The following is a 20,951-nucleotide window of genomic DNA, read 5'->3' as shown; positions in this document are numbered from 1 at the left end:
CATTCTGAGGAAGTTTAATACTATAAAGAATTAACAGTGCACCTCTTCTGAACTTGCTGGGAAAAGATTTGAGATGATCTGACTGGCAGCGCAATGCACTCTGAGGCCAAACCTGCATGGACAGAAGTGGGAAGGGCCTGACCCTGTAATGCAGCATCTGTTTCTTCTAACACCACTGATTACTGATTTGTGATCCTACCTGCTGTGGGTGGGCTGACATACTTCACCTCCTGGTAAATCAGGAATACTAGGGGCACCTTTGGGAGGAGGAGGTCCATGTGCACTGACTATCTGGGTTAATAGATGCCTTGCAGGGTGTTGGGTGTTGGTGTTAGAGCAAAGGGATGTTGGGAACCTTCAAGGCTGCTTCTGCCTCTGCTTTGGCTTGTACCATAAACACCACTGAAGTATCTGTTGTCACAAATAGTCAGAGTAGCATGGGATAAAGGGCTGCTAGGAGCTCCAGCCAGGTGAGTGAACACTGTTTTGGTCAGAGTTACTCTATTTATTAATATGGGGAGGAAGAGAAAGGATGTCAACAGAGGTGGTCTGGGACTTACAGGTCAGCCCCAGGTCTTGTTCAAATGTGGTTCCAGGCTATTTCTCGGGTGGGGACTGACGTCTAGAAAACGGAGAGCTTGAGGTGAGATTTGCTTAATAGCCTGTGACCTCAGTACAAGAGTCAGAGTAATCAGGGTAAAGAAGGACAAGTGAAGCCCTCATGGGCTTTAAGGGGTTTATCAGAGTCCTTTGCAGTGTGGCTTGGAGACCTCATGGCAACATTCTCTCAGGGAACATCTCGGGCCCCCCAGGGCTTTCCAGGAGAGCGGGAGAAGAGCTGGACAACGTGTTGGCTGAATATATGGCCCAGATCTGACCTTTCAGTGCATGAGCCCCCCCTCAAGTGGGAGCAACTTCTACCCAGAGCTGGGAAAGTGAGAGAGGACAATTCTGTGTGTCCACCTGTTTTGGCCAAAAGCCTGTGATAGGTTTCTATACAGGTCTTATTTGTTAGCAAGGTTGACAGACCCCTTGGGGCTGCTGTCCTTTTGCGAGGGGTTGTCATCTCCCCTTGTACTTCCTGTTGTGAGTTGGAATGAGGCCTGGGTCGTGGCCCCCCACTCCCAGTCTGGTGTCCCTTCCCTGGCCGCTCGTCTCTGCAAAGTGCAGATGACATCTGCATTGGGAGCTCTTTATTTCTTCCACATGTTACTGTAATGACTGAAATAAAAACGAGCAGCATTAGGTAATGTCATCTGCTCAGAAAGCCAGGCCACAGCTTGGACCCGTTGCTGCAGAGAGATGGCCCTGCTATGGTAATTGAAATAATTAAAGCCTACTGTAAGGGAGGGGAAATCACTGGCCGGGGAATGTTGTATTAGATAGTGGTAGAAAACAGATGTTTCCCACTACATTTATTCTCTAAGTGGAAGTATAACAGATGCAAAACAGCATTAAAATGGTATCAAGGCTGTAAATACAGCTTCTAATTACTGCACCAGGTAATGTGAATCGCACCAATCCAGACTCCTCTGAAGGGTGCTCTGCAGGCAGGCTGGCACTGGGAAGTCTCTAAGACGTCGGTGTCGAGCAGCTAGGCTCGTGCCACATGGTCTGCTGAAGTGGGGACGCAGCCGCAGGGTCACTGTTGGCAAGGTCTGGGTGCTGCTGCGTATCCAACATATCCATGGAGATGCCTGCAGCCAGTATCCTGGTTGGCAGAATGAGCCAGGAGTGACACGGGGACTTGCTCTGTGCCTGGTTTTGCTGCTGAAATCTCTTATAGAGGTAGTTCATGCACAGCTTGAGGTGAAGAAAATAAACAAGGAGATAAGGGAGTATTAAATGTAGAGATTCGAGATTGGGGAGAGGCAGGCAGAGGAAGCTGGTGGGTGTGGGAATAGTGTGAGCGGAAAGAGAAAGGAATAAGATAAGATAAGAGATAAGGAATGGAGAGCTACGAGAAACTTGTTCCTTGTGGATGACAAGGAACAGAAAATAACACTGAGGAGGGTGTCCCCAGCTGACCCTTAGAAGTCACAGGGTTTGCTCTGGGGGGAAGGTTCAGGATCCTCTTGGCTGTAGCCACGTCCACAAAGGCAGCAAAGGGCATCAGATGGAAATATCCCACCTTGGCTCTCTGCCAGCCTCTCTGTTTCTGTCAGTCTGATTTGGGATTTACGTTCTCTCCTACCACAGAGGTAGCTTGGCACCTTTTCTATGGAATTAATAGTGCCAGCACAGTTCCTAATGGATGTTCTGAAGTCCACTCTGTCCAATTTGGAGCATGCAAGTCTACGGGAGATTAGTTTGACTTCTAAAATAGGAAGTGCAAAGGATTATTTTTTTTGAAGTGATGATTTACTTTGGCAAAAGGAGTAGGAGAAGATACGTTGTGTCAAGATTGCATCATATCTGAGGCAAAAAGGTCTTTTCAAAGGAAAAATGTGGTCCCTGAAGATAGGGAGCCCGTGGATCTGCTCAGGTCATGGTGATCGTTAGCTCTTCTGGATGTTATTGTGGTTGTGGCATCTGCTGTGTCTCTGGGAGTCCCAGCTGCCGGCTGCTTTGTCGGATCTGCTGTGTCCGCAGTGGGAGCTGTTAGATACAGCGTTAGCATCCTGCGGCAGGGACTCGGGCTGGAAGGGCCCTGTGGAGGGACCCACCCCGTGGAACCCAAACGTGACGCAGCTCTGTGTGGAGTTTCAACAAGGGCATGTTATACCCTGGAAAGGAGATGTTCACAATTTAGCATGGACGCATGAAAATCCATGCGAACCCCTTGCCAGGGCTGACCAGCTGCTTGGTGCTTTCTGCACTGCTTTAGTGGGTTTGGGATGTGTCATGAAAAAATCTGGATTATAAAGAGCTATTTGAGTCTAAGTTTACCATGAGAGAAAAATATGCTGTTTCCTTTCTTTTTTTTCTTCTTCTCCCTACCTTTGTGTGCTCTGCTGCAGTATCTGCTGTTGATGGTTGCTGGGAAGGATGTGTATGCACTGAAGTGAGAACCTTCAGGAAAGTAAAATATTACCTGCAAGTGTGAAGATCAGTGGAGGGTTTTTACCTGCTTGGAGTTTATTTCAGATGCGATTGTGTATTACAGATATTTTGGAGGCTGACATTCAGCTTTTCTTCATGCTCCAGAGCTCCCTGGAGCTCTCAGCTGACTGCAGCCCTTCACGCGAGGCAGCAGAGGGGACTGCCTGGTCCCTCACCCTGGCGCACAGGGTGCATGGGGATGGGGTGGCTGCCTTTGGTAGCCCCAGGGGAGCTCAGGGTGCTCAGCAGGAAGCTATACTGTCCCACGGGCCCCGAAGGGCCACACCAGGCTGGTGTCACAGCCTGGGAATTAGGGAAGGACAGGAGCGTGGTGACCACGCACACGGGCTGCAGCAAAGCTACGGAGCAGAGCAGCTGCCTCTGCCTTCCCAATCAAATTATGAGGGGAAATGAGCAGCAAGTGCATTAACTATCCAAACTGTGATTTCAAATTGATTATTGCAAAATGCCAACCATAACATAATTCTCCTAATGGCAGTGATTAAAAAAGAAAAATAAAAGCTTTTATTAGGCACTTTGCTAACCCATCCTTAGCTGCAGGCAGGGCCGAACGTCCTCCACCTCCCCTGTAGCTCCCCTGGGCCAGGTGACCCCAGTTAGTCCCTGCCCTGGGTGCCCGTGTGTGGCTTGCTGGCCGTTCTGGTCCCTGCTGGTGGCCCGGCCGGGCGGCCGTGACCCGCAGCCTTCCCACGGGAGCGCCGAAGCCGTTGGTGGCGCTGGCGCTCGGCCCTGTGGGCAGCAGCCCCTGGCCCCTTGCGGACGTTTCCGTGGCAACCCCGTCATCCTGCCAAGGGCCTGCAGGGTCAGGAATAAAACCAGGTGACACCACAGCTCCTCACAGAAACACTCTGCTCTTCCCCCAACCCCCAGTCTTGGCCCCCTTTTCCCCAGCTTGAGCCCTGTGCTTTTGAGGCTACCTGGGCAGGCTCCTGTACAGAGAAGAGTGGAAAACATCTTGCTTTGAAGGCTGCCTGCTGGCACATTCGGTTCAGTTGGATGTTTGAGGTCTACCAGGCTCGCAAAGGGCTTCTGTGCGAGCTGGGAGCACATCTGCTGCTCAGGGCAGGGGCTCAGGAGGGCTTGGGCTGCCTGTCCTGGTGCCCCATGATGAGCAGCGTGGAGGGGAGTGCTCTTAACACCGTCCCCTTCTGCAGGGTTCTTGCCCTCAGAGGAGTTTCCCTACAATTTCCCGCTCCTTGCAGCTGTCCAGGTTGTCTGTGTGCACTGGAAGTGCCACAGGGCAGAGGCTGGCAGTGTCTAGCTAGCCCAGGCCCTGATTTTTGGCTCTGAATAACAGTGGTGTCCCCAGCTGCGCCCCTCCCCTTTCCCAAGTGTGGCCAAGGGATCCATCACGGGACTTTTTGCTTCCGTCTCACTGTGATCAGCCATCCCTGCGGGCCCTTTCCACTGCCTTCTGTAGCATCTATGGACCTGAGAGCTTCTCAGCTGAAGGCTCTCCTTTGCACATGAGCTACCAGGGGTTGGGGAAGGTCCCTCTGGAGTGCAAGTATGGTTGATAATAAAGAATGAAGTCCTTTTAAAGCTGTTCATCTATTGAGAACAATATAGAGCTATTTTCTCTACGTAAGGTTTAGGGTGGCCTTCTTGCTTTGAACAATGCCATATCAAGGCAGGAGTAGTTTTTGTATCTGTATGACTGCTCATCAGCTTCTCACGGATGAAACTAGGTTAGAGAGCTTAGTAAGTTGGCTAAAGAGCTCTGGAGTAGAATCTGCTGCCTTCAGGACCAAACAGTTGTGTATGGATACTTGCAGAGATGCTCTTTAAAGCAATCTTGAGGAGAATTTTTGTAGATCATACTGTCCCTTTCATATCTTAAACAGACTGAAGTTCTGTTCTTTCTCTCATGACTTTTCTGACCTCCATGGACTATTCCTGCAGATTTTACAAGGTATCTTGCTCAGGTACTTGGTTGCCTAGTGAAACAAGACACTGTTGGGCTAGGGCCTCCTGTGTTTTAAAGAGTCTGTCCGACCACTACTTATGCCATATGAACCTAACTTCCAATCACCATGGAAAGGTCCTTCAATGTTTGGTTCCCAAGCTTGGCATTAGAGTTAAAATAAATACAAATAAATAGTTTTTCTCTTCCCTGGGATGCACAGAGTAAAACTAGAGGTCTTCTCAGATGCCTGTGTTAAGTGAAATGTGTATTTGTCAAATGTATTCCTCAAACATGTTTGCTTAAAGTAGTTCTGCTATACACTGATACCTGCTGCTCCTGGCTTTTAGATCTAATTCAGTCACCTAGTAGAGCTGTATTTGAGAACAGAGGTTCTAGTTTCATTTGCCACTGATGCCTCTGTTTATATCTAATCTGCTTTATTACACCAGAAGCTCATAATCATGAGTACTTGTGCCTATGTTGCCTGATATTCAAGCTAACCCGTTGGGGTTGAATATAATCACCTCCTCTTTTGATTACCATAAACACTTGATAACCCGGCCATTCCTTGCTGTTGGAGAGGTCTTATCACTGTTCTCAAGGGAGCTTGTTCCTCCAGCTCAGGAATACCCATCTAATGTGTAGAAGATAATTTCTATGGTGAGGCTTATCCTATTTGTGCAGGACAAGTCCTGGGACTATAGAATTACCAGATAGGTACTGTTGTTTGTTCAAGTAAAATTTCTTGGATGGCAAAAGCATTACTGCTGTCTTCCTGTGCTGTGATGAGTAGCACTGGGTGGTCCTGCTTTCCCCCGTCCTGGGGTCTGTTGGCAGTCACAGAGGCTAAAAGATCCCCCTCTCCCGTAGTCGCCTTATCCAGGAAGGCAGAACAGTATCTCTCAAGGGAAGGCAAATGAACCAATCTTGCTCATCTGCCTCTAGTAATACATGTCCTGCTTCTAATCCTTAGTTTAGAAAGACCACAAGGGTCTTCCTTTCATACCCATCACATGAATTCCTTTATCTGTCACACAGCTCGTGAACTGCACCCCGCACTTTGCCTGGGGCTTGTGCGTGCTGCCTCCTACAGCTCTTTGCCCTCTTCGGTTAGAGAACAAGAGGACAGGCTTGTGAGGACTTGTAACTGCTGGGAGAATGGCTAATAGGGTCATCTTCCCTTATTTTCCCCCTTATTTTATTGCTTTTTGTGAAAGGAAAAAGAAAGAAAAATAAAGAGGAGAAAAAAAAAAGATGGAAAACCTGAAACACTAAAGAAAGTTCTGTGAAGGAGAGGGGAAGCATAGGAAATATTGATGGAAAAAATCAGAAGTGGTTTATTTTGGCTACAGACAGTCAGAACCACCTTACTGCTATTAAATGTTACTTTTTTCCCTTGTTTTTATTTTTATTTTTTTTCCCAACTAGTTCCGTTAAAACCCCAGTAATATACAGAAACCTATTAAAGGTTTTTTAAGATGAAGCCAGGTTTGGTCATTATCGCTGATGCCTCTTTAGTGGGTTGTGTAGAAAGAGTGAATGGTCTCACTGTGGTTCTTAGTGGAAGCGCAACCAAATTGCAAATCTGAGATTTCTGCTGGCCAAACATTAGGGTTAACTGGTGCAGCAGAGACTGAGGGTGAATAACACCCCATTTTCATGACTAGTTTTGCCTCAAGCAGTGAGGAGAAGCAGCAGCCCTGGCGTCCTTTCCTGGGGCAGTTTTTCCAATTTAAAGTTGAGAGGCCCTTAGGGGAGCTTGCATTGCTTCTGTCTTTGCTGTTCCTGCAGAGCACTCCCAAGACTAGGAGTCCTGAGGCTTTCGTCTGTGCTTAAGTCAGACTATTACTATCTATTTTTTTAAGCCTGCACATCTCTCTGATGAATACAGAAAGGATGGTGAACACAGTATTTCTGGCAGTCTTTTGTCTCATGCCTCTCTCAGGTCTCTCACCTGTAAAGTACTTCAAGTACTAAAGTCTTCCCTTCAAGTTGGGCTCAGTCAGCAGGACTCCCACTTGTCAAGGCAGGACCTATGGCTGAACCTCCGGAATCCTTGGCTGCGCTCTGAGGGATCTCGAGGCAAAGCCTGCATGTCTTCCTAGGGATTGAGAGGACTCAGGGCTGCTGCAGAGAATTGATCGGCGCTCAGAAAGGTTTTTACAATGTTATAGCAGACCAACTCCTCCTCCTCTTTGCCTGTTAAGAAAACAAGGGAGCCAATTTTAGACATGAGAATGATGCCCACTCTATGGATAACAGCAAAGCCAATTTTCTCTTGGAAGTTGACAACACTGGCAGTAAAAGAGGAGATTTGCTGGGCTCTGGCAAGTTGTTATTGTCATTTTTCCTTGATCTGTTTCTAAACAGATAAAGACTGTGCTGGGGAAAAACAGGGATGAGTAGTCTCCTCAGCTCAGGTTATTACAGGTACTTCTTGCAAGCTCTTATTTGTCTAATGGATTTTGGCTGAAATTATCCTACTGTTCTAAGAAAGATAAGTCGTCTGATATTTAATCTCGCCATCTTAACATAGTCTGGCAGCTCCAGTCCATTAGAGGCTTCGTGGAGAAGGGAACTTAAAATCTTCCTTATTTTACATCTAGGAGAACTGTCTGTCTTTGAATTAAAATTCCTGGTACTAGAAGCCTTTCCTCAGACGGAATTTGGCACTGGATCAGTAACTGAGGAACATCATGTAGCCAAGCGTTTGTAAGTGCAAATCCTGGCTTCTTGGGTGAGAAGGCCTCGGGAGCCCAGGGTACACGTGGTTGGAGCTCCATAGGTCAGTTTGCTGTCCCTGCAAGTCAGACTTCTAGCACTGCAGGCAGATTTTGTTCAGCAAACATCTGGAGCCTCTGTGGTGCAGGGATCTGAAATCGCTGTTGAATACTTAAGATGGCCCATTCTGAAAAACATCAAGGGAGAGAAAAGCCATGAGGGATTTCTTAGGAATTTTTGTGCAAGCCAGTAAGTCAACAAGCCCTTTGCCTGTCTCAGAATATGCTTAAGATATGCAGCCTCTCAGCTGAGGCATGTTGCTGTATTCAGGTCATGTTGGACACAGCTGCTTTCTTCTGGATCGTCACCCTGATGCACTCCAGAGAGGTCAGTGCCAGTGTCCTCATGAAGGGGAAGGCTGCCCAGGCCTTGTGCTGACAGCTATTGTAGTGCAGGGAATGCTGGAGCTGCCTTCCTGGCTAAAGAAGGCAGCGCAGATCTTGCCAGTATTCCTCCTATTGCCTTTTAACAGTTAACTAGCTGATAAGCATAACCTAAACCTTGCTAGAATGTTAGTAGCCTGCATAACCTGAGCCTGTCTGCCAGCCTTTATAAAATGCTCCTTGAATAAATATCCTTGGGAGTTTGAGAACACGAGCAGCCCTGTGGGCTGGCTGTTGACTGAATGCAGTAGCAGTGTGTGCTTGCAGACTGGGTGGCTTTAGGTGTTTGCAGAAGTAGCAGGCCACTGTAAACAAAGGAATCCAGCTTGAGGCTTCATCTGTGTGGGAACTTTCTGAAATTCTTAAGATGTTACTTGTAAAGTTTTCAGGAATATACCAGGATCCAGAGAGTTAACGATTTTCCATATCATGCACTAAGTCAAAGGAATAAGAGCTAAGTTCCTAACTGGCCAACTTATTAAGAAAATAGACCCATTCCTTTTAAGAAGTGAGTGTGCTTTATTTGCATTTTTGATATATTCAGTTTCAGTTAATTGTGGATGAAAATGTGAAATTTGACCATATAGTGTCTGACTGAAAAATGAAAGGTTGCATTTCTCTGTTCCCAGCAGAGAACTGGAAACTTTATATTGCATACTGGGCTGTAAACACAAAATCCAGTACAATTATGAGCAATAATTTTATGAGCATTTTTTTGTGTGTGTGCCAAAAAGTGAGTCCTAATATTAGTTGCTGTTCTAATTAGCTGGTTTTGTTTGTAATCAGTTCTGCCCTAGCAGGGTTTAAAGTGGCTAGATCTGTCACAACCCTGAGAATACTAGGAAGAAAATACCTCTATAACCAGACAAAACATTCTTCAAAAAACACTCATGTCCAAAGCCATTTTGAACGTTAAACCTGATCTTAGAGCTTTTTAGATGTTATGCTCTTGTTTGGACACCTGGGCTGCTTAACTACCTGTTTGTTGTTTGGCCGAATTAAACACTGCAGCATACGTTAGCATATACAGGAGATTAGTAATACAATCAGGCACTAATGCATTCATTTTCTACTTGACTGCTCATTCATTGAGATGTTAGTACATAGCAAGAATATGATCAGGGTGACTGTGAGCTGCACTAATCAATTCATAATGAATAATCTGAAAATACAGATGTCGGTGTGAGATGGCCCCAGCACAGAATGAAAACACCAGAACAGAGGGAGAAAAGCTGGACAAGGCCTTAGCAAGGGCAGTTTTCAACTTTGGGCTGAGATGCCACCATCTCATTTTCAGAGGTGTATAAAAATGCTTGTACAGGATGTGCGAGGGTGCAGGTGGGCACACATCTCCGATTCTCCAATGACAGCTGTAGATTTTTGGACTAGATGATCTCTAGAGGTCCCTTCCAAGCTTAACCATTCTGATTTGAAAGCCACTTGTTCTACTGTAGCAGCTTTTATCTAACTGTCTGAAGATGTTCCAGTGGTAGCAGCTGAGTATTTGCCTTCTTTCCTTCCAATTCCCCGTAGAAGACACGGTGACCGTAAGAAGTCAGCAGTTTCCTGAAGGTTGCTCGCTTGCGCTGTGTCTCGTAAAGGAGTCCAGAGTTTCATCCCTGCGCTAGGCACTTGAATACAGGGCCACGGGGTGCTGACCAGTCCTTGAAGGAGCCCCCTGCTCTTCTAAATGGGAATGCAAGATGTGCTATAAGGTTGAATAGATTATTTAACATGCAAATCTTCATCCCTTTGCTTTGTAAACCGTAGACATTCCACCCAGCCTTTTCAATACTTCTTACACTTGAACTAGGAAGCATTCCTTTTCCTTTCCTTTTGGCATAGCACCCTGTTACCTTTCTGGTTCATATGGACCAGAGATAATGTAAATATAATAGAAATAGCAGTGATGCCTCCCAATCTATTGCTTCAATCCCAGAAAAAGAATCACAGAATCACAAAATGGTTGAGGTTGGAAGGGACCTCTAGAGATCATCTAGTGCAACCCCCCTGCTTTGCATGACCTTTGTTTCAAAATAAAATAAAAATCAATCTGAGAATGTTTTTTTGGGTGTCTGATTAGTTCAGTGATCCTATCATGTGGAATCATTCCCGCTGGAGTTAGTCACAAAGACACACTAATCAGCTGGCCATCACACACCGATTTCTGCCAAAGTGGAGTGCGTGCGATGAGCACTGAGGCCACCCTGCCCACCTGCAGTGCACTCTGCATGTTGTAGCGTACACATTGCAGTCCTGGCCTGCTTTTCCAGAGGACTCAGTGTTGTGTGATAGGATAATTCACTTGGGAGTGAAAGGGGGAATTGCAAGGATCACCAGGAGACGGAGAAGCATCCACCATCCTGTGTTATGCTTCATATTAAAACTGAATATTTGGAAGTAAGCTGGTAGCAGACTGAAACTGGAGCAGATGCTTGACAGGAGTATTTTTTTTTCTCCTGCAGAGACGTAGGCTGCATGGGTGGGGAGAGACAAGGGCTCCAGGTGGGGGGAATTCAGAGAGATTTAGTAAAGGTATGGAAAGTTTTTCTTGAACTGTGTGTGCGCATGTGCCTGTACATGTGCATCTCCATGTGTGGGATTTTTCTTCCCCTTTCTTTTCACCGCTCAGCGTTCTTTATTGTCTCTCACAGGTAGATCGCTCAGTGCTATAAATTTTCTTATCTCCAGTGCTTTTCCAATTATGGATAACAACAGGAAAGCAGTCATTGGTTTCTAAAAGGTCATCAAGATATAGGGCCCGATTGGGAAAGGGATGACTTATGGAGTTAGCTTGTATAAATCTAGGAAGTTTTATGCACAAGTCAGGCACGAAATGTAAGTGAGATTCATAAAAAACAGGGAGATTTACATCAGCTTCAGTTAGTAGAAATCAAAGTGGTTATGAAAATTTCCCCTTTTCTCTATGCCTGTATATGCAAAGAATAAGCTTTTAATTGTATTTTTCAAGTGCTTGCAATGCTATTGAGGGGACTGACCTGACAGGGATGGACCTTTGCTTGTCCGGAGGATGCTGTGGTCTGAAGTGGTGGTAAATACAAGCTTTGGTCACATCTTGCTCTGCCGGTGACCTAGAGGAGACCTCCAAGTCACTAAGTGCTGCTGATGCCTGGTGGGGGTGAGGGCTGGCACAGAGCTGCTTGTCTGGTGACATCAGGGTTAGTGGCCCAGTTCTCTCCACACCCTGAGGTCACTGCTGCTTGGTGGTGCTGCAAGCACTGGGTTTCTGCCAGGTTGGCACTGGGACACGAGGCTCCCCAGGCTGGAGGTGCTTGGTGCTGTGGTGCTTGGCTCCTGGTGCTGGAAAGCAGCAAAGGCTGCAGGCGTGGAGGCTGCTGAGTGGCCTGCAGGGTGCTCGGGAGCTGGATACAGCTGGCAATCTCAGGCCAAAGGGGCCGTCCCTGACAGTTTCAGTCCCCTCTGCTTCCCTACGCTGCCTATATGTCTTGTTGGGCTTCCCCTCAAGTTGCATGATCCAAAGGAGGGCAAAGCCCTGATACTCTACTGGAAGATCTCATGCATGTACTGGGTTTCCAACCCATCAGATTGTCTTGTGTTACATACAACAAGTAACTGGCAAGGCCGGTGTCCTGGAAGCAGAGCGCAGGTGCACGACACCTCTGGGCAGACTTGGTGAGTGTTGCCAGCCCAGCCAGCCTCAGATTGAGCTGTGGCATGTGGGATAAAGACAAGGAAGAAACGCTGGCTTGCAAGACTGTTTTCTCTTTCCAGACCCACTCTTTTAAAATAAAAACGCTATGCAGATACACTTTTAAATGCACTTTATATGGCAAATAGCTGAGAGCTTGCCTGGCTCGACTGCCAGATACACGCATCTCTGACCATGCTGCCTCTTCGCACCCAGACACGATGCGCACCACAGTGCACCTGCCCTCTGAGCCTGCTCCGAAACACAACGATTCAGAATCAGCACCAAGGGATCCAGCAGCAAAAGAGGTGCTGGGGGCTGCCACGAGCTACTTAACCTTCTGACTAATGCGCGAAGTCATTTCTGTCACAGCTGTCTGAACAATACATTTGCCAATTAAGTTAATTTAATCAAATCCCTTGTATCTAGCAGAAAGGGCAGAGTAAATTCAGGTGAGGGAGAGAGAACAGAGCCTAAATTCTCCTGTATGTCACTGAAGAGGAGAACAAAGAATACGTATGTGTGTGTGTGCACGTGTGTATAAATATTTATGAATAATTGCACGGTGCAGCCACAGAATAATTGACAACTAGAAATCCTGTTCTTGGGATATGTCTTCTGTACCTGTGCAGTGACTGGGGGAGTTGGCAGCTGCTGTGTTAAGGGCTTTGCTCCCAGTTCATGAGTTCAAATATAAAAAGGAAGTGGCCCCAAGAAGTCTGTTTTGCCTATGAAAGGTTCAGTGAAAGGTTCACCTCCCTGGAGGTGCCACCATCACTGTCCCTCACCCCAGCTCAGGAATATGAAGTCACTTTTTACTTGCTGATTTCTCTAAACAAAACTATGTGGCATTCCTAGAGCCCACCTCCAATGAGCCAGCTCGTTGTGGATCTCCACAGTGCCCTTCTACCTTTCCTCATATGTCATATATTGGCGGGGCTTATGTTCCTGCCCATTTCTACTGAGAACAAGTATACAATGCCAAATTCCTAGCCTGGTGAAGTACCTTGCCTTCTCCTGTCTTCTGCTTGCAGTGCTGAGTGTAAGTATACCAGGACTTTTTTTAAGCCTCCAGAGAGTGTGCTCCAGAAGCGTTGCTTCTTGCCATGAAGATGCGGTTACATTTCTTGACATAAGAACAGTTTTGTAAAGCTTTTTTCCAGCTACTTAAAATTGTCGTGTAAGGTTGTTGGAGCAAAATGTGTGTTGTGGTAAGATAATAAATATAACTTGCCTGATGAGCAGTAGTAATATCTCCTTCAACCAGAAAACAGTCTAGGAAGCCATGTGCTTTGGACAAGGCCTGTGGCCCGCTCACACCTTTATTATCACCTATCCAATGATGCAGTGTAACCAAACCCTTGGAAAATTGCCGTATTAGCCATCAGTTAGCCTGAAATAGTGGATATCTGCTCAGGCCTTTGCAGCAATGGGTCTTGTTGCCCCTGGGCAGGGAAAAGCCAAAACAGATTCTTCTTTATTGGCCTATTCAAGCCAGCTGGGGTGGCCCAAGGTCTGTCTGAACGAGGAGATGATAGAGCCCTGGAGCAGCAAAGGTCAGTCAATCGGGGGCTGCCCGCTCGCTGCCGCACCAGTGATTGAGCTGTGCTTTGCCACGTTATGCTGCAATTTGGCTTTCCACCCATCTATCTTGCCACTTCACATATTTATCAGTAGCCACGTGGAGGTCACGGCCAACTCCAGAAGATCCCAGCCATGTAAATTGTCCTCCCACGCTCCGCTCTGTAAGAGTGCCCCTAGCTGCTGCATCCCCTGCTTGACATGGGGGCTCGCTGGACATCTAGGCTGACACCAACTCTCTGTAGTGACAGGAGAAAAACAGAAAACAGAAATTCCCCCTTGCCAGGTCTTTTTTCTTTACCTTTTTTTCTTTCTTTCTTTCTTTTTGCCCTGGTGGCAGGACAAAGAATGGCAACTGGGTGAATGTGCTGGCTTCCAGATTGACACAGAGCGAATCCGGCCACTCGTAATCACTGCCGACAAGCATTTATCACTTCCATGGATTATGAAGTGGGGAGCAGGTGTCTGACCTGCAATGACAAAAACATGGAGTGCTGGTAGGCAGGAAGGAAATAGATAAGATGTCATTTTTCAGCACGTTTTTTCTCTCTTTAATGTTCTCCTAGATTATGGGAAACAATCATGGGATGTGGAACACTGATGTTTTATGGTGTCAGCAGGGTTTAAGGTTTTAGGTGCAAAAAAAAAGTGATGTTGGATTCTGTATATTATGGGGCATTTATAGGATACGTTAAGGTTTTTTCTATTATTTATTTACTTGAGGCAAGAAAGATGAATGTGAATCTTTATCCAAGTGCTTGTATCCAGAGGAAATTAAAAGGAGCACAGTCGTCTTGAACTTGGCTTCCCCTTCTTGCAGAAACTGGCACAGAAATGACCCTTCTTAGATTACAAAGCTGTGCATGCCTCAAAGGAGATTTTAGCAATTAGTAGATTAATTTTTTTCCTTCTCATATTTTTTTTTACATTTCCCCATCTCTACTTTTCTCAACTATACGGAGAAGCACCATTAAAAATAAGAAAGAAGGAACAGAAACACTCCCTACTGATGTGGTTCTTGGTTCTGATATCTTCTGCTCGTTTTTGTAATGAGTTTGTAAGGAGTTTTTGCACTCCTCTGTGACCCATGCATACTGTGTCAGCTGCGGTTCCAGCTTTTCATCAATGGACATATGTCAAGATGGAAGCTGAAGGCAGCTGTTGCTTCCCGATGTGTAGCTGCAAGTCTGAAACTTGAAGTCTTAACTCTCATTTTAATACCAATTCTACTCTGAACTGGACTCATGTTTTCATCTCAAGATGACAAATGTCATATAGGTTTAAGGATCACAACATTCTAGGACTGATGAAGGCTAACTGAAATTAAGATCCAGTTCATAAATACTGCAAAATTTGGAGCAATTTGTATTTGAAGACTCGTTATAGAATCATCATTGGAATTTCCAGGTGGGAACTGAGAGACAGTGGAACCTCACAGAATTATGTATTAAATAAGCATTAGATATTACCAGATCCAAGAACAACACAAATCCTATTATCTTCAGGTTCCTTGCTCTGTCTGTTAAAGTAGCAGACAGACATTTCATTTCCTCTTTCAGATACTCTTGTTGAAGAAACGTGATAGAAACTGGAAAATATTCCCTCTGCAACCTAGCAATTGAACATGAACATCTATGCGAAGGCTGTAAGAGATGGCCTGTCTCACGGATTGATACGCAGGTACTATCCAGGTGATAGACATGATAATGAATCCTCTGCAGAGAGTATCACTGCCACGGCTTAGTACCTACTCAGGATCATCCTGCGCAGGAAGGGATGGTTATAGCTCAACCTGACAGATGTCATGCTGTCTAGCTAAGGGAAATGCTCACTGGAGATGCTGAAAAGATGACAAGCTTTGTGTCGCTGGAAGATGCATCATAGTCAATTCAGGAGAAATGTGGATTTGTTGCTGCTGTTGAGCACCAGGATAACAGCTTCTGTTAGCAACACGTTCTCTTCTCTTTAGTGGATTTGGAGGCTGTTGTTTGGAGGCTAGCAATGAGCTGGGGCTGGAGGTCTCAGAGCACATACAACGTGTCTCCTCTCTGTTAAGTGGGAACAAAACAGATTTTTTTTCTCAGCAAAATTCAGAGCAGCGAGGACTCTGTGCACCACTTGTGCATTTTGTCTGTTGTCCTGTCGCTGATATTTCCAGGGTTATAGGACTGTAATGCCTCGATCGCCATAAGAGCATGACCCCCTTCCTTGCTAGCTCGGCTCAGTGTGTCCTGCACGTGTGAAGGCATCTCCCATGCGTGAGGTGCTAGGGGAAGCTACACAAGAGAGAGCACAAGAACCATCTCCAAGAAGGAGGCAGTCGTAGTGCACTCGGTATCTTCACAAGCAACAAACAAGGAGGCAAAAATGAATCCAGTAGGTCCCTATGAATAAATTAGAGATAAGGGAAAGGAAAGAGAGCTGGATATGGGAAAGAAATTCTCAAGTGCTCCGATGTGTATGGGGCTGTGTCCATGTGCACCTGAGGAATTTCTCCTGGGCAGAAGCAGAGACAACCCGTGTACGTCAGCAGAGCCCATCTAGCAGCTGGCTGGGCCTTGTTGTACCCACTCGTGCCTTGGTGATCACCCGGTGCCCTCTCCACGTTCCGATCAGCCTCCAGAGCAGAGCTCCCGTTCTTAAAGGCCAAGCCGTCCGTGACAGTGGGGAAAGAAGCATCTAGAAAGGCCCCTCTCTTCATCCTTGCTGATGTGTTCTTTGACCTAAATGCTTTGGAAGGCATTTCATATTGTGCTACCAAAAATAAAGAAGAGCAGTTTGGTGGTGGCAAAATTAAGGTTTTGGCTTGTGTCTATAACAGCCTTCTGGCTAGTAATCTGAACAGAAATAATAATTAAAAATGGAAGAAAATTAAACGGGCAACAAAACTAGAGGAATAAGACTTTTGGTGAAGGTGGGTGGCTGGGGAAAAGTAGAGGAGGTGGCAGGAAAAGAAGCACATCCCTTTAAATTGGCAGTCTCTCGGGGCAAGGTTGCTGCAGACATAATGAGTGTCCTAGTGAATTATCTCCCACTTTTATTGTCTGTTGCCACCATGGAAAGATGGGGAGGTGGGGAACTAACTTTTTTTTTTTTTTTTTTTTTTTTTTTGAATTTGGACAGACTTAAAGAAGTGGCATCAAATTTGAAGGGCACCCAATCAATCTGTTGTCCTAGCTGCATGAAATTGTATTTCCCTGCCACTTCATATCTTATTTGCAGCAGCTGGGCTGTAAGTCATTGGTGATAACATTCTTTATTATGCAGCCGTGTTTATGAACTGTGCCTGGAAAGAGATGATAGAAATATGCAGCAATATGCAAAGGGGGGGATGCTGGGGGAGGGGGAATAAATGCTAGTTGCTAGGGCAACCATGGGGCTATTTTGGGCATCAAATTTTGCAGATGATGAAAAGCATTTTCATGTGATGGTTGGTCTCTCTGGGAAGAGAAGGGGAGAGAGGGCACACAATAAACTGGGAAGATAATGTTCAAGAAGGCATTCTTTTTTTTATTTTTCCACATATAAATACATCTATCATTTCAGTAGTATTGAAATTGCATTAAAACCAAAGGAGTTAGTACATTCTTCTAAAGGGGAAGGAGAGATGTTTAAAATAACTAAATAGTAAATGGCATGCTAGTAATTTGAGAGCCTTTACTACATTGCTTGGTATAGTTTAAATCTAGCTAGTGCTTACAGAAAGTGCTGTGTGAATCATGCTGGTGTCTGCAGTTACCCCTGTTTGCACCTGCTTTATCTTAACAGATATCTAATAGCTCTTATTCCCCCCAAAGACTGTCTCCATCTATATCAGGCAGGCTGTTGGGCCAGTTAATCCATAACCATGTGGCACAGGTTAAGAAACCAGGTAACTGAAGGCTGGTCTTGACTCTTGCAAAGATTAAAGGAACCTCAACTTATTTTTTTCCTCCAACTTGTTACCCACAACAGTGCTGAATTCATAAAAACACATGTATTTCAAAAGGGGAGGGAGGTGGTTGTGGTCATTACTGCTTGCCCAGGCTTGGTCTGCTGGTAAAGTGCAGACTGTGCCCAGGCTGGAGCAAGGGCAGAGCTGGAGATGCTGAGAACCTGGATCCACGTAGGGCAGGGGGTGGTTGTGGAGCACTTGCCCTTAACCAGTTTTGTGGTTGTAGGTGCCAGCTACCAATTCACAGCTTTGCACTGCTTTGAGCCAAATGTCAAATTGGAAGGAGTTGTCAGGGTCCCTTTTGCAGAATGAGGGGAAGGTTCCTCCTCTGGCTGTAATGGGGCTGCACTGGAGCCCCAGACCAACTCTGGGGAGCAGGTGGTGGGAAGACTGTGATTGCCTTAATTTGTACCAGGTGGAAGGGGAATGCGGACTCTTGGGCCAACAGCTGTGGCTGCTTGAGGGGATTGCAAGCTCCAGGTAGGGTGTTCTGCTCCTATCTGGAGGTTTCTTGCCCTCTTGTGGAGTGGAGGTTGGTGGGTGATGGATAGGGTTTTGGTTTCACTGTGCAAGGAAAGGTGGAGCAGGTAAGTGATTTTCTAGGTTGCTTTGTTTCTGATCTCTCTCAAAGCAAGGCTTGGCTAGGCTTTAGTTCTGCTATAGTGGTGCTTCTTGTAATTTGATTTTTTGCTGAAATTGCACTGGCTTCAAAAGAGAAGAAGCTTCTGAAGGTTGTTTGTAGCTTCCTGACTAGTGTTATTGCTCTAGCTATTCCTAAAGTCCTTGGACCTCTAAATGTATTGGTACACTAAGACAGTTAAAATGAACTGTGTGTGTTTTTTAGGAAGTATATCTCACATACAATATAATGTGACTTGCTTATTGCTCTAAAGTTGTGTTTTTAATTAAGCAGTTATCAGTAGTGGTGAAATTCTTCAATAATTAAATCATGGTAGTTTAGTGAGTAATTGTAAAGTGAATTGTTGAGGCCATCAAGCTGCTGTTGAGACAGGCTCTTCTTTCAGAAAATTAATCCAGGTGGTTTATGTTGCTAAGAAAATAGTAGACCAAACTATTAGAAAAGAGGTGTTCATCTTGTTAGGCTTTCTTTTTTGGGTCTCCTTCTTTCTAATTCTGCCTTTACATCTTTTGGTTGTCTTCTCCAGCAGGTTCTCCTTCCTTTAATCTGCTGCTCTGGGTAATTGAGCACGGAAGGCTGAAAATGGAGTGCGTGATAATTTAGTCACTAAACAATATAAGCACAGATGTGATTTTACTAGTTCCTGTGTGCAGTTAGCCATGCTGCAAGGCTCAAGCTGGTCTGTATGTGAAATAGGTCCTTCTGGTCTGGATTTCTAAGCTTTTAGTAGAGCCAAAAGTGAGCCAGCCCTGTGTCTGCCAGCCCAGCATTAATCCCCAAGCAACAAAACTGCTGAACTCAATCCAGTGTTTAAGTTGTCTCACTCTATTTGCAGCGAGCCTCTTGTGGTTGAGTCTTCCATACGTAAGCAGTCAGTGGATGTCCTCAGTCCTGCTCAAGTTGGCCAGGAGAGCAGCACGTCCCTTGCACGAACCCTGAGCCTGGGAGGTGCCTCGTGCTGCCGTCCGTACGGCCTGCAAAACAGATGTCCATCCACAGCAGCAGTACCACAGCTAGGGATACACCTGCTTGCAGGATAAACTATTTCACACTAGACTTGGATTATTTTTGAAAGTCTACCTCATGTTCTCCTAGTACCTTTCCTTTTTGTGCCTGAGGAATATGCTGAACAAACATGAGGCCTACACAAATTGTACAGAAGTTAAGCTGACCCTGGAGTCTGCTTGTTGATCTTTTGAAAGGCAGAATGAAGAATTGAGTGAGGAAAACCTGGCCACCCTCCTGAAATCTTCCTTGGGCATCAGCTTTTCCCAAAGACACTTACCAGCTGGTATTTTGTTAGAAGTTTATTCCCTAACCACAACGTCTGCCAGGGCTGACACAGATACTGGTATCTTGAGGATTTCCTTCTATGAAGTGGTATTTTCAACAGTGCCTCAGTAGTTTAGGAGCCGAGCCTTAGCGAGGAGCGTTTGGATACCTTTGGAAATCCCGTTCAAGACTCTCAGTTGTGCTTTATGAGCCTGTGATTCTCGGTGGGGACGGTATTTCATGCTCTTGGTAACAATGTAAAGCTCAGTGTTTTTTAGCGCTGTGCTGGCTTTTTATCCCGAGAATGCTCTATGGAGATGTTGTTGGTATAGCAGATTTAATTCCGTCACCTTTCCTGGAGCTTTTCTGCTGTCACCTTCTGTCCCCTCTCGGTGTTGGAGGATGTCCCAGCAGGGAAATGCCCCATGTGAGGGGGCAGGCTCATGGGCTGGAGCTCTGCCCAGGAGGCAGAGGTGAAAGTGCGGGGAGAAGAGGTGCTGCAGATTGACCGAACATTCCCAGCTGCTAGAGGTCACTCCAGTTTTGATGAAATTCAGGAAACCCCCAGTGTTTGAGGGAAGGAAAAATCCTTCTTCTTACAACCACGTATCTCTAAACTCTCTCTCTCTTTTCTTTTTTTTTTTTTTTTTTTAAAGGAGGAATATTAGACAAGAGTATAGTCTTTTAAGCTTTTTCTTCCTATATGCTTGTCTCAAATATATAATAACCTGACTCTCTTTTACTGTGTGTATCTCAGTGCTGAGAACTGGCAACTTTTTGTTTCTGGTCTGTCCTGCTCTTGAGCTCTTAGAAACACTCAGCACAGAGCTAAGTTGTCATGTTGTGCCGTGTAAACACTGATACTACAAACTTCAGTAGAAAACTTAAGAGTAATGAAACGCTAATTTTATTTTTTTCCTAGGGTATGGAAGCTTCTGCCAGTGAATTTAAAACCAAAGACAGTCAAGATCTTGGTGAGAGACAGAAGGTCAGTCTTGTAACTTTTTTGAATCAAAATGTAAATCATGAGTTGGATTCTTGATACTGTGTGTGGGGGGAGGGAAGTTGGTATTTTCTGGGCTACAAATGAAAATTGTGCATGCTGGTTTGCATAAATTTAGTTCTTATCGTTGCTTACACAAACTGCAAAAGAGAGGTAAGGAAACTGGATTGGAAGTTTTGGTACTAGCCCCAAATGTGAAAGCAGTGTTAAGGATTACTTGAAATTCAGGGTCAGGTTGGTCTCTGTTACCTACTTTCTGTGCAACAGTTTAGTGCAAGATATAAAAAGGGACATCTAATAATTTAATGCTGAAAATAGGTAGATCTCACCTATGCACCTGACTCTTTCTTTCTGCATTTATCCAGATGTTTCTTAATAGTGCAGGTTTTGCTGTTCCTTTTTTGGAAGAGAGATTATATGAAACTGTGTGGTCTATGGATTCCTTCTGAAGCAGAAAGTGTTTAAAAGCAAACAAAAAGTCCTGCAAATATTTGTTTGAATATACTGTTTTCATCATTTTTATTCCACTTGTATGTGGGATGTGAAAAGATGCATTTTAATACAAGCACTGACAAAGGTGGTGGCTTTGCCATCCAAGATTGCAGCATAATGAGATTTTACATAAAGTGTTGTGTTTTTTTTTTTTTTGTTGTTTTTTTCCAACAACCGAGTTTGCAACAGTGGAATGTAAATGAGAGGGGGGGAAAAATGTATTTGT

At 45.3% G+C, this 20,951-nt stretch overlaps 1 long non-coding RNA gene across 2 annotated transcripts in view; it reads left to right on the top strand.

Annotated features, from left to right (window-relative positions):
- Positions 1-20,951, top strand: part of LOC148594915 (uncharacterized) — a 107,936-nt gene that overhangs the window by 12,326 nt on the left and 74,659 nt on the right. For both annotated transcript variants that reach the window (XR_015913294.1, XR_015913295.1), the window contains one exon: positions 20,153-20,218. This is a non-coding gene — a long non-coding RNA (uncharacterized LOC148594915). The remainder of the gene's footprint in view (positions 1-20,152; positions 20,219-20,951) is intronic.

Source organism: Tinamus guttatus, unplaced genomic scaffold, assembly GCF_059628265.1.
Source record: "Tinamus guttatus ecotype Peru unplaced genomic scaffold, ASM5962826v1 Tinamus_guttatus_pri_ptg000188l, whole genome shotgun sequence".
Taxonomy (NCBI): domain Eukaryota; kingdom Metazoa; phylum Chordata; class Aves; order Tinamiformes; family Tinamidae; genus Tinamus; species Tinamus guttatus.
The sequence above is the reverse complement of the archived record's forward strand: the minus strand, read 5'-3'. Positions and strand labels throughout refer to the sequence as shown.